This window comes from Acomys russatus, chromosome 14, assembly GCF_903995435.1.
Source record: "Acomys russatus chromosome 14, mAcoRus1.1, whole genome shotgun sequence".
Lineage (NCBI taxonomy): Eukaryota > Metazoa > Chordata > Mammalia > Rodentia > Muridae > Acomys > Acomys russatus.
Genome location: NC_067150.1, coordinates 8,940,462 through 8,958,042, shown reverse-complemented (window position 1 = coordinate 8,958,042; position 17,581 = coordinate 8,940,462). Strand labels below are relative to the sequence as shown.

Sequence of the window (17,581 nt, the reverse complement as noted above, 5' to 3'; positions counted from 1 at the left end):
AAGACCAAACTCTACTCCTTAGAGATGTACTTCGAGCCCTGCTAAAAGCAGCCAGTGCCCCGCAGTACTTGGCCTCACACAGCTACTTGCCGTTGGAGGTTGGGAGAAGAGTGGAAGCTGGCAGTTACCTCTTCACTGACACCTAATGTGAAATGGTCTTAGGGCCACAGAACTGTCATGGAGTGATTTCTTTTCCTCTGACCCTTGTAGAGATTATGGGGTTATGGGACCATTGCTTGGTGAAGTATCATGTTAGTGAATTTAGGACTGTCAAGAAATTGTCCTCTATGTAAGGTATGTCCTAGGATATGTGTAATATAAGACTAAGATTACCTGTACTCAAAAGATTTACAGTAGAGAGGAAACCACAACAGTGGGGAACAAAATCTTCCATGTTAAAGGAATACAAAAGAAAGACTAATACTGATATGAGGACTCAAGGTTCATTCTGCTCGAAGGGTGAAGTGAACAATTGAATAATAGTCCTTGGTGTTAATCTGAGTCTTATAGTATTTCCATGGATAGTTTGCTCAGTGTTCAGGAGGCAAAAATTACTTGTTTGGAGAATGAAAAAAAAAATCTTTGTGTAATCTTAGCTGTAAGGATGAATTACTTTTTCAAATTGAAAGTGCAAGCCAAGCTTTCCATTTTCAGTTTGATTTTCTTCCTACTATTGGTACTTTAGAGGGTTATTTGTGAGCTCTATAAAAGCCCCCCAATTCCTGGAACATTTTCTAGCCTTCTGCTTGTAACTGTTTGCTGAGGTTATCTCTTTTTCATTTCTTCAAACATTTACCAAGCACAGGAAGAATACCAAACATTAATTTTCTGCCTCACACTAGTCACTTCCTCTAGAGCAGAACTTTGTGTGTGTGTTGGGATATGCTCTGCTGTGCCCATGCTTGTGAAAGCCGACATTAGCAATGGGATGGCTATTTGTCACCATGAACAAAACTCAAGTCCAAGTGGATTAAAGACCTCAACTTAAAACCAGAGACATTAATTCAGTTAGAGGAAAAAGTGGGGAAGAGCCTGGGACACATAGTCACAGGAAACAACTTCCTGAACAGTACACTAACATCCCAGGCCTTAATGTCAACAATTAATAAATGGGACCTCATGAGGCTGAGAAGCTTCTGTAAGGCAGGAGACACTGTCAGTAGAACTAAGCGACAGCCTACAGACTGGGAAAAGATCTTCACCAACCCTTCATCTGACAAAGGGTTAATATCCAAAATATATAAAGAACTCAAGAAATTAAACACCACAAAACCAAACAACCCAATTGCGAAAGGGGGCTTGGAACATAACAGAGAATTCTCAACAGAGGAATATCAAATGGCCGAGAAACACTTAAAGAGATGCTTGTCCTCGTTAGTCATCAGAGAAATGCAAATCAAAATGACACTGAGATTCCATCTTACACCCATCAGAATGGCTAAGATCAAAAACTCAAATGACACCACATGTTGGCAAGGATGTGGAGAGAGAGGAACACTCCTTCATTGCTGGTGGGAATGCAAACTAGTACAACTACTTTGGAAGGCTATCTGGCGCTTTCTCAGAAAAATGGGAATAGGGCTTCCTCAAGACCCAGCTATCCCATTCCTTGGAATACACCCAGAAAATACCCTACCACACAACAGGGACATGTGCTCAACCATTTTCATAGCTGCTTTATACATAATAGCCAGAACATGGAAACAGCCTAAATGTCCCTCAGTAGAAGAATGGACTAAGAAACTGTGGTATATTTACACAATGGAATACTACTCAGCTATTAAAAACAAGGAATTCCTGAAATTTGTGGACAAATGGATTGATCTAGAAATTATCATAATGAGTGAGTTCACCCAGAAGCAAAAAGAGACAAACGGTATATACTCACTTATATCAAAACACTAGTCCAAGGGATACGTACCATGAAAATCTTTACTTACCAAGAAAGTGGGTCAGAGGAGAGGATATCCTATTGAGACTTTAGGCGAGAGTAGCATGAAAGAATGGGAAATAGTAGGGCCCACAGGGTCCTGGAAACCTACAAGAAGAACTTTATGACAGGATCTGGGTCTTGGGGTGGTCCTCAAACTAAGGCACCAGCCAAGGAGAATATAGACATTAAACTTCGAACCCCTACCAAGACCTAGCCGACGAACATGATATTCTCCACCGTTGAGTGGAGAGTGAGATCTGACTCTCACACGAACTCTGGTGCCCCTTTTCTGACCACGTCCCCTTGATGAGGAGACCTGGCGGCACTCAGAGGAAGGATAGCAAGTTACCAAGAAGAGACTCAATATTCCAAGACCATATATAGGGGGAGGAGGTCTCCCTCAATCACAGACATAGGGGAGGGGAGAAGGGGGGAAGCAGGAGGGAGGGAAGAATGGGAGGAAACAGGGGAAGGGCTAACAATCGAGATGTAATATGAATAAATTAATAAAAAAATGAAAAAAAAAAAAACCAATGGGATGGCTTCTATCACTACATGTCTTTTGAGATAGGGTCTCTCCCCAAACCTAAAACTTACCAATTTCTTAAAGACTGGCTGGCCAGTGAACTCCCAGGATCCTTCTCTTTCTGCCTCCCAGCCCTGGGGCTATAGGCTTATGCTACCATATTTGTCTTTTTACATGTGTGCTTGGGATCTGAACTCAGGCCCTCATGTTTTTCCACTGAAACATTGTTCCAGACGCTAGATAGAACTTTTCAACCTCAGTCCAGGTAGCTGTGAGTTGATGCCGTCTTGCTGCAGAACTCCTAGCAACATCTCTGAGCCCTGCTAGCTACCTGTTCTCTGATACAGTTATGACTAAGTAGTGCTACAGATACTGCCAAGTGTCCCAAATGGTCTCATCTCAGGACTACTTTTCCTAGGCACATGATCTACTTTCCAAGTTACTGAAAATGGTATCTGTAATTAAATCACTTCCCTCTGCCCACCATCTGGTGGTTAGTTCTGAAATATCCATTTCTTCTAATTCTGTGTTCACTAATAGTAGGTTTTTATCATGGTAGCACTGTACTTCAAGATGCTAATTCCTTTATTTGTGTAACTAATAATGAAGCAAACATGTTAGAAGCTTAGCACAGCTAGCTTTTTTTTTTTTTTCCTTGTAAGTTTTGGCCAGAGTGTGACTTTTAAGTGAATTTTAATTCACACGTTTTATCTTGTGATTTTGCATTTTCTAAGCCTTTAGTTTCTTCTGAATGAAGTTAACACATAGTAAAAGAGAATATGAGAAATACACAATAGCTTTTTTTGCTCCCAGAAATGAGGATTGAATCTAGGATCTTGCATATTCTAGGCCTCCAGGCCTCACTCTAGTCTTTCTTTTCTCTGCAGCTATGTACATGCTATTGGTAGAAACCAGCTGTGTGGGATAGACACAGGGTTGGGGTGGGCTGGGTGTTGGCAATACCGCCTCAGCTAGGCATCCACTTTGCAGGGACAGTTTCATACAATAATAGCAAAAACCAAACATTTTGGTGAGTAATTTGTCCATTCAGAACTTGAAAACAGTCATTCTCACAGAGTCAGTCACCCATAGGTCTTTTGAGAATTATCAGTATAAGTCTTTATGGAGGATTTTATCAAGGATAGCTGTTTGATCTAAGATAATTTGATCTAGGAAAACTCTGTTGGTTTTTTTTTTTTAATTCCTAGGTATCTTAATGTAGCCATCTTTGAGTATTACAAGATAATTTGCAAGGTTGTCAGAGTAGAAAATAGGAAAGAGAATAATGGTTTTTTTTTTTTTTGATGCAACCAACATGCTTTTGTATGAAGTAACCAGGAGCTAGATATGTACTATGGCTTTTCAGGTTTATGTGCTCCCCACTTGGAGTCAATGTCATGTTCTGTCACCTCAGGTGCCCTTGAACTAGCTGTCTTGCTGCCCCAGCATCCCCAACAACTCACAAGCATGGGAATCTGCCTCTCTTGTGATTAGAGCCTTAGTTTTTGTGTCATGGTTTTATGGTTTTCTCTTACAGTCTTGTACATACTTTGTTAGGTCTGTTTTTATTGCCGTGGTGCTGCCGATAGGCCCATGGTGCTACATGCTGTTTCTTATCTATTCCCCAGCCCCTGGTTTATTTTATGATATTTCTTTATTTTCTTTTCAGTTGTAATGTTTAATTCTATATTTACATCCAAATTATACATTTCTGGAGTATATGAAAGCAATAAAGTTTGTATATTGACTTGTATCTTACAATTGTCTACCAACAAGCAAGCACTACTTCTAAGAGGCACTGTGCCTTCATCACTTCTTTGAAATCTTCTAGTTAACCTGCCATGTCATCTGTGAACAAGAGGATTTGATTTCTTTATACTCCAGCATGGGCATGCCTTTTTTTTGTAAGACAAATATATTTTCTTTCACAGAATTCAAACAGAGGAGTACTAACACTTTAAAGACATGTGTAACAGGACCACGAACATTATTTTGAGGACTGTTTTATAGTTATGAAGACAGATGTCCCTGCTAAGTACAGTATGAACATGCAGGCCTTAGTTGACTTTGAGGACCCCAGCAGTAGACAGATCAACATTTCAGTTCTGTGAGACCATGACTGGTATGTAAATTTGATAAGCACTAAAGAAACAAAGATGGGGTTAGAAAAACAGGCCCTTCAAGGGGGACTATAAGATGATTTCTGATAGGACCAAATGAGTCTATAGGAAGGAGAGGCAGAGCTATTGCATATAATGTTTATGGGATGCAAGATACTGAGTGTGAGGCACAGTTCACTAAAGGGGTGAAGAGGCGCCAGTGATTTGGCAGTACACCAGCTGTTGTGAAAGGCTATCTCATGAGGAGGGAACCACTCGGCCTGTTTCCCAATAGGATGGCCAATGTTGTCTATACAAGAAGACCATGTGTGGTAACAGGAGACACAATATTGAATTATGAGCTTGTTGGTGCCTTACTAGTTTGAAGAATTCTTCTTTTTATTGAAGGATGGTGTCAAGTGAACATCAATTCTTGGCATCCTCAAACTGAACTTGAAGTAGCTGTGTCAATGGGAGGATAAGCAATGAAGGTGAAAGAAGCTAGTTTGTTCTAGGGGTACGTTGCTATCATTCTTACAGAGATCCTGTAGGGTCATTATCTCCTCTATATGAAACCAAACTTTAGGGATCAACATGCTTCTGGTACATGTGATATGTACCGGAGTTGGGAAGTTTTCTCTAGGAGGGACCAAATACAAGTTACACTTGTGTATTTGGAAGGATGAAAATCCACAGATAGGACATTATTCATGAGACCCTAGGCCCTTTCAATAGGAAGATATGGCCAGTAAAGCATCAACCTGGAATCAGTCAGATTCATGTGTCATGCAGATGACACTGAGCCCTCATCCACTGACACCAGGGCGGGCCTAACAGTACAGGATGCCTACACCTTGCCAGCTCCTTGGCTCTTTGGGAATGTCTGAGGATGAGAAACCCCAAGGACTAATGGAGAATAATACTGCACTATCTAGATCTAAATAAATATTAATTCACATATAGCCTGTGGAGTTCAACATAGCTCCTTGGAGGAGATGATGGAAAAAAGAATTGGGATCTTTTTCATACTTAGGAGTCATTACTAATGTTTCTAAGATCTTCTTGGATGCCGAATTCCAAAATGAACATTCGCTTGGAGAAGGTAGTAGAAAGTCTTTAGATATACTGCACACACACCTTCTGTGTCATGATTTTTCAATATGGAAAGCTAGCACAAGAAAGAATAGGACAGAAGAGATAGATAGAGAGAGAGAGAGAGAGAGAGAGAGAGAGAGAGAGAGAGAGAGAGAGAGAGCATTGACATGTTAGCTAGGCAGCATGGGAAGACTCAGTGGTTCCTGAGGTTGCATTTGTGAAGGAGACACAGTTTTATGAGATAGACAGTTATTGAGCAGGCAGAATCCCCATACAGAAAACCTGCAGTTACATACTTGAAAGAACCCCTCCCTCCAGCATAAAAAGACAACTGTCCACAGCCTGCAGAAAATCACAAAAGCTTAAGCATGGATGTCCTTGCTGCATTTTTTTTCCTGTTGCAATTTGAAAGCATGTATAATCTCGAAGTCTTAATTTTCAACCAGGAAAATTCAAATGACTCTGGAGCAATTGAGACCAGCAGCAGTGCCATGCAGCCTCTCCAAGCATAGTAAATGGACTCTGATTGCCATCTTGTGGTGGATTGGAATAGTGACTGCATATACAAATTAACAGTATTTAAAGTCCTTCTGGGTAAAAATGTGGGAACAAAAGAGTATAGCCACACATCAAATTGAACTGCAATTTATCAAGCTATTACTTTTAAAATTAAGGCTGAAGTGCTTTCATGGGCGTTACCTTAGAAAGGAGCCTGTGAAAAGCTCCAGTGAAGAATGCAGAAGTGAATGACGTCTTTATTTTTTAAATGTATATATGGAGTCTGAGGCTCATTCTGGAAATGAGACCCTTGTTGTCACTTCTTTACACTTTTCCATATAATTAAAAGCAGTATAATTACAAGAAGTATCATCAAGCCACTGCTAACTTTCACAATCCTGTCCCCTTCTGACAGTCTAGACTGGGAGATAAGGGCTCTAAAAAACAATTTCTTAAGAATGAGAGTTTGATCTTTGTTCCATATCTTACAATTTTAAGCCATTGATTTGGGCCTTTGTGAAGTTTTGCTTTGTAATCCATTTGGCCTTTGTCACTAGGAGGTTCTGATGGTCCCAAACTGAGTGGGTAGGAACAAATGTTCCCAGGCCCTGGGTACCAAATGGCTAAAGTCAAGTTAAAGGTGTATGTGAACACAGAAACCATACTTAAAGAATAAGGAAGTGTTTGGGTGACTTTGAAAAAATTAAACATTTAATATTTGAATATGCTTAGTGTATGCATATACATGTATTTGCCAAAACCATCTTGAGGAACAAAGGGAAAATGGGCAAGATTGGATGAAGTGACCATAGAGGTCTGGAAGGGAGTGTGCCCAGCATGTAGCACACACATACACACATGAAACCTAAACATTGAAAAGAAGAGGAGTGGCATAAAGGGAAGACTGGCTAGGAAGCCCAAAGCAAAGATTAGACTATAGTAACAGCCAGTTAAGGCCATGTGACTCCAGTCACAGAACAGTGGTCGTATGGCATCCCTGCAGTGGCCTGTTTCCAGTCTACTGGCCTCTGCCGTGACCCCTGGAAGAAAGCCAACACCAGGACATTCTCTGTTCAGTGTGTTTTTCTGCTTCCTTTGTTTCTTTGAACTGGCAAAGCTGAAGTTCTTACCTAGAAACAGGGGGTGCAGAAGTCATAAAAACAGGAGGTTCTCCTTCATTGGGAAGATGGCCATAAACCGTGGGCACAGATGCCGGAAAACTCCAACACCAGCAGTGGCGTTTCCAGTGCTTCTGCTACTCAGACCTAGTGACTTTCTCCAAAGACAGGCAGCTTTTGCCCTTTTAAACATGAAAATATAGTTCCCATTCTTTGTTGTTGTTGTCATTTTGTTTATTTGTTGGTTTTGGTTTTCTTTGCAATTTTAAAAATTATTTTTAAAAATATATTTTATTAATTTATTCATATTACATCTCAATTGTTATCCTATCCCTTGTATCCTCCCATTCCTCCCACCCTCCCATTTTCCCCTTACTCCCCTCCCTATAAGTGTGACTGAGGGTGACTTCCTCCCCCTATATATGCTCATAGAGTATCAAGTCTCTTCTTGGTAGCCTGCTATCCTTCCTCTGAGTGCCACCAGGCCTTTGGGGTGGAGTTTTCCTTCTAGTACCTTCTGTAAGGCTGGATTTGTGGATAGGTACTGTTTGAATTTGTTTTTGTCATGGAATATTTTGTTTTCTCTGTCAATGGTTATTGATAGTTTTGCTGGGTAAAGTAGTCTGGCCTGGCATTTGTGGTCTCTTAAGATTTGCAGGATCTCTGTCCAGGCTCTTCTGGCTTTTATAGTCTCTGTTGAGAAGTTGGATGTAATTCTTATAGGTTTATCATTAAATGTTATTTGGCCCTTTTCCCTTGCAGCTTTTAATATTTTTTTTCTTTCTTCTGTATATTTTGTGTTTTGATTATTATGTGATGGGAAGTTTTTCTTTTCTGGTCTATTCTATTTGGTGTTCTGTAGGCCTCTTGTATGTTTATAGGCATCTCTTTCTTTAGATTGGGGAAGTTTTCTTTTATGATTTTGTTGAGAATATTTTCTGGGCCTTGGAGTCTGGCATCTTCTCTTTCCTCAATGCCTATTATCCTCAGATTTCTTCTTTTCATGATGTCCTTGATTTCTTGGATGTTTTGTGTCAGGATTATTCCCAGATTTAGCATTTTCTTTAACGGTTGCTTCAAGATCTAGGATTGTATCTTCTGAGATTCGGTCCTCCATCTCTTGGATTCTGTTAGACAGGCTCGCCTCTGTGTTGCTCTGCTCGCCTTCCTCTCTGAGCTCTCACGTTCCTGTTTTTCTTCTGTCTGTGTGTTTATCATTGAATCCATTTTCATCTTCAGATCTTGAACTGTTTTATTGATTTCTTTCATCTGATTGTTTGTATATTCCCGAGTTTCTTCCATTGCCTCTTTATAGGCCTTCAGCGTTTGAACAGTTTTATTGATTTCTTTCATCTGATTGTTTGTATATTCCCAAGTTTCTTCCATTGCCTCTTTATAGGCCTTCAGCGTTTGAACAGTTTTATTGATTTCCTTCATCTGGTTGTTTTTATTTTCCTGAAAAATTTCCAGTGCCTCTTTATAGGCCTCTTTTATGTCTTCCATCTATTTGTCTGCATCTTCCTGCATTTGATTACAAATTTTATTTGTTTCTACAATTACCATCCCCATTACTAAGGATTTGAGGCCATTTTCTTGTATTCCTGTTGTGTTTGAATTCTCTGGGTTGTTTTCTTTGGGATTGCTGGGATCTGGAGATGCCATATTGTTTTGGGGTTCTTTGCGTATGATTTTATGCTGTCCTTTAGTCATGTTGCCATCTCTGTTTTTGGCAGGTAGTTTCTGGAGTTGGATGGAGGGAGTTTGAGGATAGATTCACCCATTTTCTCATGATTTCCCTAGGCCGGAAGCTCTGATGCTTCACTCATTTGGATGGCAGGAGGCCAGCCCTGTAGTTTAGGTCTCTCACAGCCAGTGATCCCAAGCTCCATTGTATTTGTCCTGGGTCTCAGGATGTGCACTAGGTCAAGCCAAAGTGTCCATATCCTTCTGGGTCCCCTTGTGGCACCAGAGTTCTCCAGGGCCTGAAGCAGGTCAGGCGGAGGGGATCTGATGGCCACTCTACTCCCTGTCCCCTTGATATTTCCTTAGTCCTGGAGCTCTGGTGCTTCGCTAGTCTGTGGTTCCCGGTAGCGTTTCAGGACCCAGACCTTTCGCAGAGTCCAGGTTAGTGACAGGGGGCCCAAACCACACACACTGAGTCCAATTAGCATCTGTGAACCCAACCTGAGCATTGAGTCCAGTTAGCTTCTCTGGACTCAAACGTATCTTGGGGCCTAATCCATGCACTTAGTCCACTTAGCACTGAGTCCAACCAGGGTTATGGTCCCAAACCACACACTGAGCTCGCCAAGTTCAGCCACAGTCTCAGGGATGGGATCCCGCGTGCCAAGCTCAGCTAGAGTCTCAGGACTGGGCCCGCGCACCAAATTCAGCTAGTGACTCTGTGCCCAAACCTCGTGCCCAATTCTGCTAGGGACTCTGCACCCAAACCACATGCCCAATTCAGCTAGGGACTCTGTGCCAAAAAGCTCAGCTAGGGTCTCAGGGGCTGAACCACGCATCAAGTCCAGTTTGGGTCTCAGGTTGAGATTGGGTCACGGGGCCCAAATCTTGCAGAGTCCCCTCTCCCTCAGCAATTCCCACCAGTCACTACACCGATTGCCTAAGCTGGAGGGTTCCCAGTTGAAAACCTCAGCTGCTGCCGCTGCCGCTCTGGTCCAAGAACTTCTGCATTCCTCCCGTGTGCATGGGTATGCATGTTTTCTGTATTTTGGTTGCTTTGAACTGTGGAGTACTCCCGCTGTAGTAGGGTGGGGAGCTTGATGTTCCTAGTTAGGAACTCTGTGCAAATCCCTGAATCGTTTGCTGGAGTTTCTAAACATGGTCCACACTGCTTGACGCCATCTTGGATCCTCTAGGTCCTATTTTCTAATAAAGAGTGCCTGTTGTGCAGCACCAGATCCAAGATGGCAGCCAACCAGAGGCTGAATAAGGAGCTTGAAGAGATCTTCAAATGTGGCATGAAAAACTTCTGTAACATCCAGGTTGATGAAGCTAATTTATTGACTTGGAAAGGGCTTATTGTTCCTGACAACTTCCATGTGATAAAGGGCCCTTCAGAACTGAAAGCAGAGTATCCATTCAAACCATGCAAGATCACATTTAAAACAGAGATTTACCACACTAATATCCATGAGAAAGGACAGGCTTATCTGCCAGCAGTTAGTGCTGAAACTGGAAGCCAGCCATCAAGACTGACCAAGTGATCCAGCCCCTCATAGCACGGGTGAAGGATCCCCAGCCCGAGCACCCACTCCGGGCTGACCTAGCTAAAGAATACTAAGGACTATAAAAAAATCTGTAACAGTTCTGAAGAGTTTACAGAGAAATATTGGGGACTAAAATCTGCCATGAGTGGTTCCAGCAAGTTTGAGCAGTGACCCTGGGCAGTGCAATCAGATACCTCGCAACGCAGGGCTCTGTGGGAAATTGGCACGTGCCACCTCCTGACATCTGCTTGTGGCAGTTACTAACTTTCTATAGTTTTCTTAATCGTAAGTGGTGTAGGCAACCTGTAAAGAAGGACTAAAACATTCAGATGGTGGTTAAAAAAAGAGGGAAAAAAGCAAAGAATACCTATCCAACTCTGTGGGATATCAAAAGAGAAACATAAACACCAACCTAGCCATAAAAACCTTTGATCTACAATCTGTCCTTTCTGAAAAAATATGCTAGGGTGATGGTGGTAAAAAGCTTGAAAGAATGACCAACCAACATCTGGTTTGACTCAAGACCCACTCACTCCAGGAGGTGGATCTCATACTGACACTGCTTGGATGATCAAGAACTAGAGATTAGTTAGCCAACAGACCTAGGGTCAAACTAGGCACTACTCGTCTAAAACAAAGCAAAACAACAAAAAAGTTAACAATATAATAACTCCTAATGACACTATGCAATACTCATAGATTAGTGCCTTATTCAGTCATCATCAGAGAAGCTTCCTCCTGCAGCAGATGGGAACAAATACAGAGATCCATGGCCAGACATTTTACACACACACACACACACACACACACACACACACACACACAGAGAGAGAGAGAGCGAGAGAGAGAGACAGAGACAGAGACAGAGAGAGACAGATAGAGAGACAAACAGACAGACACACACACACGCAGATGATTTGGAACACACATATTTAAATGGCATGTCCCCACCAAATCCCTCCCCTCAGGGGCAGAAAGAGTGTAAGAGCCACAAGGGCTTCTAAATCAATTAAGTAAAGTTCAATGAATTCATAAAGACTGAAGCAGCAAGCATAGGGCCTACATGGGCCTGTACCCTCTGGGCATTTATCATAGCTCCTGGGTTAGTGTTTTTATGGAACTCCTAAGTGTGTGAAGGACTGGGTCTCATTCTTATGCCTTCTCCTGGGGCTCTTTTCCTTCTGTTGTTTTTGTCTTGCCTAACTTTGAGGTGATAGCTTTTGTTTTATCTTACTATATTTTATTGTATTTTGTTATCTCTTTCAAACCTGTTCTCTTCTAGTTAGAAAGGTAGTGGATCTGGTTGGGAGGGGAGGTGGAGATATACTGGGGGGAATAGAAGGAAGGAACCTGTAATTAGGACATGTTGTATAAGCAAGAATCTGTTTTTAATAGGGGAAAATTATTATACTAAGAAGGAGTACCTATCCCTAAACCAAAACCAAACCAAGAAAACCAAACCAAACCAACCCAAGAAAACAAGTACAAATACACTTGTAAGAAACTCTTAGAGAATTAGACAGGGATGCTTAGAACTGAAGTGCTGGTGCATATAAGACAGGCAGAGTGCATATAAGATAGGTGGAGGCTGAACCAAGTTGTGACTGAGGAGACTTAACTAGCTGGGTGTGGTTATTCACACTGATGAGTCTGAAGCATGAAGAATGTAAATTTGATGTTACTTAGTGAGATTGTGCCTTCGAAGAAAAAAGAGTTAATCAAGACCTGTGTGGGTTTTGGGAGGGATCAGGAAAGAGCTATAATCTCACTTGTACTTCTACAGAAAATCAGATTTAACTGGACTAATGCATGTAGGGCCCCAGCGCATTTTTCGTGCTGCCCACAGGATCCCAGCCACATTCAGAAGCCAGGCCAGTGTGCGAGGGCATTAGCAGCTCCAGATAACCCACGGCTCACAGGACTGCTGGCAGCCTGGCTATGAGCATGGTTTTTGGTTAAGGCAGATTGCAGCCTAGACTTAAGAAGCCCAAAATTAGCGGGAGGTGAAATGGGCCTGCCTGAATGAGGGCCGCCCAGAGAAGGGCCTGACACTGTGCCGCACTGTAGGTAGGAGCTATTGTGATCTTACAATGACAGGTTACTAAACATTTTCTATGCTGCCTGGAGTATTGGCAGCATGTATTTGATGGCTGTCACTTACTATCATGTTTTCTTATTTTTAACTGCTGATCTTGTCCTACCTTCCCACGTAACTTATTTTTGTAATATTTATCTTATTTCTGTGTGTGAGTGCTTTGCCTGCATGTATGGCGTGTGCACCACCTGTGTCCGATACTCATGGAGATTGGAAGAGAACTTCCAAACCCCTACAATGGGGTTATGGACAGTTGTCAGTTGTAGAAATTGAACCTAGGTCCTTTGCAAGAATAATAAGTGTCCCAACAGCTGAGACCGCTTTCTAGCATGCACCCTGCACTGAGTAACTTTTGTGAATTCTAGTAATTACACAAATAGGCTGGAGAACCTAGATTTGGAAATTGGATGGACTAGAATTTTCTTTTGCCAAACAGTTCAACCTTCTTCTTTTACCACTCAACTTCTTGGCCCTGGCCACAGACTCGGAAGCCAGGATCATATCTGTACCAGAATATGGGACAGATTTCTTTATTTTTTCATTTAAAAAATTTTTATTTAACTAATTTATTCATATTGCATCTCAATTGTTATCCCATCCCTTGTATCCTCCCATTCCTCTTTCCTTCCTGTTTTTACTCTATCCCTCACCCCTATGTCTGTGACTGAGGGGAAACTCCTCCCCCACTATATGATCATTGCTATCAAGTCCAATTGAATTAGTGAAAGAAACATATTGCCTACTCTTTCAATTTGTATCTGTCCCTAAAGTTACTGAGTAAACAGACTCAAGTTCATTGGAAATAGCTGACCATGTATATCTATTTTAAGTTTATTATTTGGTGTATAACTTGTTTTGTTTCTTAAAAATTATTACCTTTTACTTATTTCATGTGGATGCATATGAATGTGTATGTGTTGGGTTGTGCATAGTGTGTGTTTGTGTGTGTGTGTTGGAGTGTGCAGTATGTGTGTGTTGATGTGTGCAGTGTGTGTGCATGTGCATGTGTGTGTGTACGTGTGTGTGTGCGTGTGTGTGCACGTGTGTGTCTTGGGGTGTGCAGGTGGAAGTCAGAGAACAACTTGTGGAAGTCAGTTCTGCTCTAATCATATCCTCTCAGGGATTGAACTCAGATCCTTAGGCATTGGCAGGTGCCTTTACTCATGGAGGCATCTCTCTTGATCCTTTCCTTCACTTTTAATAAAAGTAACTTCTTAGAGAGAATATCACAATTAAATTTTAATGAAAGTCAAATATTGTATAAAAATAATTCTGTAGAAAATGCCTAAATCAACTTTTGCGTGATAAAGCATCAAGAAGTTGTGGTGCACACCTTTAACCCCAGCACTTGGGAGGCAGAGGCAGGTGGATGGCTGTGAGTTCAAGGCCAGCCTGGTCTACAAAGTGAGTCCAGGACAGCCAAGGCTACACAGAGAAACCCTGTCTCAAAAAACCAACAAAACAAAACAAACAAACAACACCCCCCCAAAAAAAAAACCCAAAAGAAAAAAAGAAAGAAAATTGAACCTGAACTCACAGCTGTAGCACTTTTTGACCTGTAGACATTTGCCAGTTTAAAAGAAAGAATTGAAAAGCTAAGAAGCTCTTTGAGTTTTTTTTTTTTTTTTTTTTTTTTTTTTTTTTTTTTTGACCAAGTGGTACCAAAATTAGAGCTGAAGATATGCCAAGTTTGGGGAATCTAATGAAAACTTCTACAGTTGGAATACAACTCAAGAGGATATAGCCTAAGAAGTAGGGAAACCAGGGCTATGACAGACTCTTCCTGTATATGGATGATAATGGAATCATGTCAACAATCATGAGAATACCAAGCCATAGAATTGGGTTAAGATGATTTTGAATTTCTTAGTCCTGCATGCAGTGGTCAGAAGCAAGTACCAGTTCACTATAGAGTAACACAACATCACCTAAGATCTAAGATGTCTTTACAGTCTTTCTAAATGAAGTGCAAAGGCTACTCCATCATACTCCAGTACTTGTTGAGAAAGACCAAGTATGTGCGAAAAGTGCAGAGAACAGCAATAACACATATTTCAGAGAGTGGGATTGTCAGTAAGTGAAGTAGTACAGAGGTAGTGCCGTGGATTACCAATCCACAAGGCCCTTCCCATGTAGTCTAGACTGTTAGTGACTGAGCACAGATGCTGAAGACAAGGGATTCCGGCTTCCCAGCGTAGAAGAGGAAAGAGACTCTGCAGCTGAGGGAGAGAAGGCAGACTTGAGAGTGTCTATACCACTGGCTTTCAAAGAGCTACCTGTCTGTGTGTAGGCATGAATTTTATTTTTAAAATTAAGTTTAAATATATTTGTGTCAATTAAGTTATTTATTTACCTTACATCCCGATTGCAGCGTCCCCTCCCTCCTTTTTCCCCAGTTCCTCCCTCTCTCCTCCCCTCCCCACAGCTCCTCTTCTTTTTAGAAAAGGGGAGGCCTCCCATGGATATCAACCTTGGCATATCAAGTTGCAGTAAGACTAGCCTCATCCTTCTCCTACTGCGGCTAAACTAGGCAGCCCAGTTAGGGGAAAGGGGTGCAAAGGCGGGCAACAGAGTGAGAGGCAGCCCCAGAGGAAACCCCAGCTGCACGGCTGTTAAATATGAGCAGAGAGCCTAGGTCTCTTGAAAATGGATTTTGCTACTTTGTGAGTACTTCTTCCTTTTCCCACCTTTTACCCCCGCCCCCCACCTCCATGATTTCTTCTTCTGTTTTAACCCCTTGACACGAGTTTTGAGAGAAAAAAGGATAGAGAGGAAAGGAAGGAGATCCCTGAATAATGTCAGAAACGGGGAGGTGGTGTTAATCATTAGAATACTTCTTCCTGATTAGGGGTGTCAAGTTCCTTGGGACAAGTTTCATCTTCACTGACAGGATAGCTAATTTCTTTTTCTCATTTCTTCTTTGAGCATGACTGTTTAACAAATTGCGATGAACAACCAATCAACAACCCATCACCCTCTTGGGGCTGTAGCATTTATATACCCTCTTTAAAGTCCCCATATTCCCAGTTTTCAAAATCATGCCTTCACCAGAGCATGAGGCAAATGGCTGCTGCAAAGCACCCCTATATCTTCACACCTGGGATTAAAGCAAAAATAAATTCTTATATTATTTCTGTGTTTTTTTTAATGAAGCCACCCCCTCCCCAATTCTTGCTGTCTCACGCATGTGCTTTGCTTGGCAGTTCAGTCTCTGTGAGCCCCTATGATCCTAGGTTAGTTGTAACTGCAAAATAGTCATTGGCTAACAGGAATTCCACCTAAGCCCAATCAAGCTTCAGATCGCTGCCACTGCTATAAGTTTATAGGAATCTGAGGGTTGCTTAGAAACAGGAATCCCAGGGCCCTCTTGGCCAGGTTTGGAATTTCTCTAGAAATTATATGTCTTTACTATCCTGCAATGTTGTTGTTGGGTTAAATCTTGAGGAGCCTCATTAGCTTATAACCAGTGTCATACACAGTGTTGCCTGGCAGCCCTAGAGCATGGACTCTGTCTCTGAAGTCTCTTGTCTCCTAGTAACAGAAGTTAGTTTCTTCCAGCAAAAGTATATGTTTAATCCTTTAATTTTCATCCTTACCTGAAAGTTGTAGACAGGTGGTAAGCTGTAGATTGCATTTAGCAAATGCATACATTATAATTATTATTATTTTATTATTAAACACCAAAGTACAGGGATCCTTCCCTTTGCTATTTTAAAATCACCGTCAGCTGGAACGTTAGTTAAAAAGTTGGAATGTATTAATGTTTTCAACGCTCTCTACATTGCTTACCTACTTGTGCAGTGTTGGCCAACACTTTAGAATTGAATGGATACTTAACATCGAGAGAGGATCTCGAGTCTGACCCAAATTCCTTAATTGGACATTGATTTCTTTTACTTTTATGAGACAACAGTGTTACATTTTTAATAGCCTTTTTCATTTGAGTTCTGGAAAGCCTTTTATAGCATTTTGTTTTTTCTATTATTATATAAATGGATTGTGTACATAAATATAGAGACATAGACATTATTTTTTAAAGTTTAGCTATGAACTACCTACATTAGGAGGGAAGGAAGGAAACAGAGCCATAGTTTAAATGGATTGGATGAGATAAACTATCAGGAGGCAAACTGTGTATTCACAAATGGTTTCATAATAAATTGTGGCATTTATGAAAATCGTCTTTGGCATTGTTTTCTTTGCTACATATCTTAACTTCACAATGGAAATGATCTCTTGTAATTATAGTGAGCAGCATAAGTAATAGGGAAAACATACTTTAAAAAATTTGTAATAAACTTTCACTGTAAAAATATTATGGAAAACATTCAGGTGAAAACAGGATTCATTCAGAGAATAATTGTCTTATTTCAATATTATATTAGATTCTATTGATTTATTTTTAAAATGTGCACTTAGCTTCTATAATTGTCACAAATTTAGTAGTCTAAAAACCCCATTTATTAGTCTATAGTTTTCTAGATCTGAAGTCCAGTCATGTGATGTCTCTGCTCTCTGGGTCTCACAGGGTGAAGTCAGAGTGTTAGCAATTCTTGGTTGTTGCTTTTTTGAGGATCTTGCGAAACCTTCCTTCCGATCTTATTCCGGTTGATGGAAGAATTCGGTCAGCTCTGGTTGAAGAACTGAGGTCCCTACTGATGTCTGTCTTTCAGCCTCGGATGTTGTTGGCTCCTAGTTGTGACTTGAGTCCCTCTGCCTGTAAAGCGAACATCAGGCACTGTTTACAGCATGAGCTCCTTCCAAGACTCGGTGGGCTGAGCAGAGAGTGCCTGGTGAGGATGTTCCTATTGTCTCAATGTCCCCTGGCGTAAGACTCTAATTATGTCTACATAGTCCCTCAGAGCAGCACTTAGATTAGGGTTTGACTGAAGAACTATAAAAATCTTAGAGCCACCTCAGAACCCAGTCTCCCCTACACAGCAGCGAAGAGCACCACAACCAGCTGGTTTAAAAATCCACTTAAAAA

At 41.3% G+C, this 17,581-nt stretch overlaps 1 pseudogene; it reads left to right on the top strand.

Annotated features, from left to right (window-relative positions):
• The first annotated feature begins 10,196 nt into the window (after positions 1-10,196).
• LOC127198714 (ubiquitin-conjugating enzyme E2 L3-like) lies at positions 10,197-10,670 on the top strand (annotated as a pseudogene).
• Positions 10,671-17,581: the final 6,911 nt, after the last annotated feature.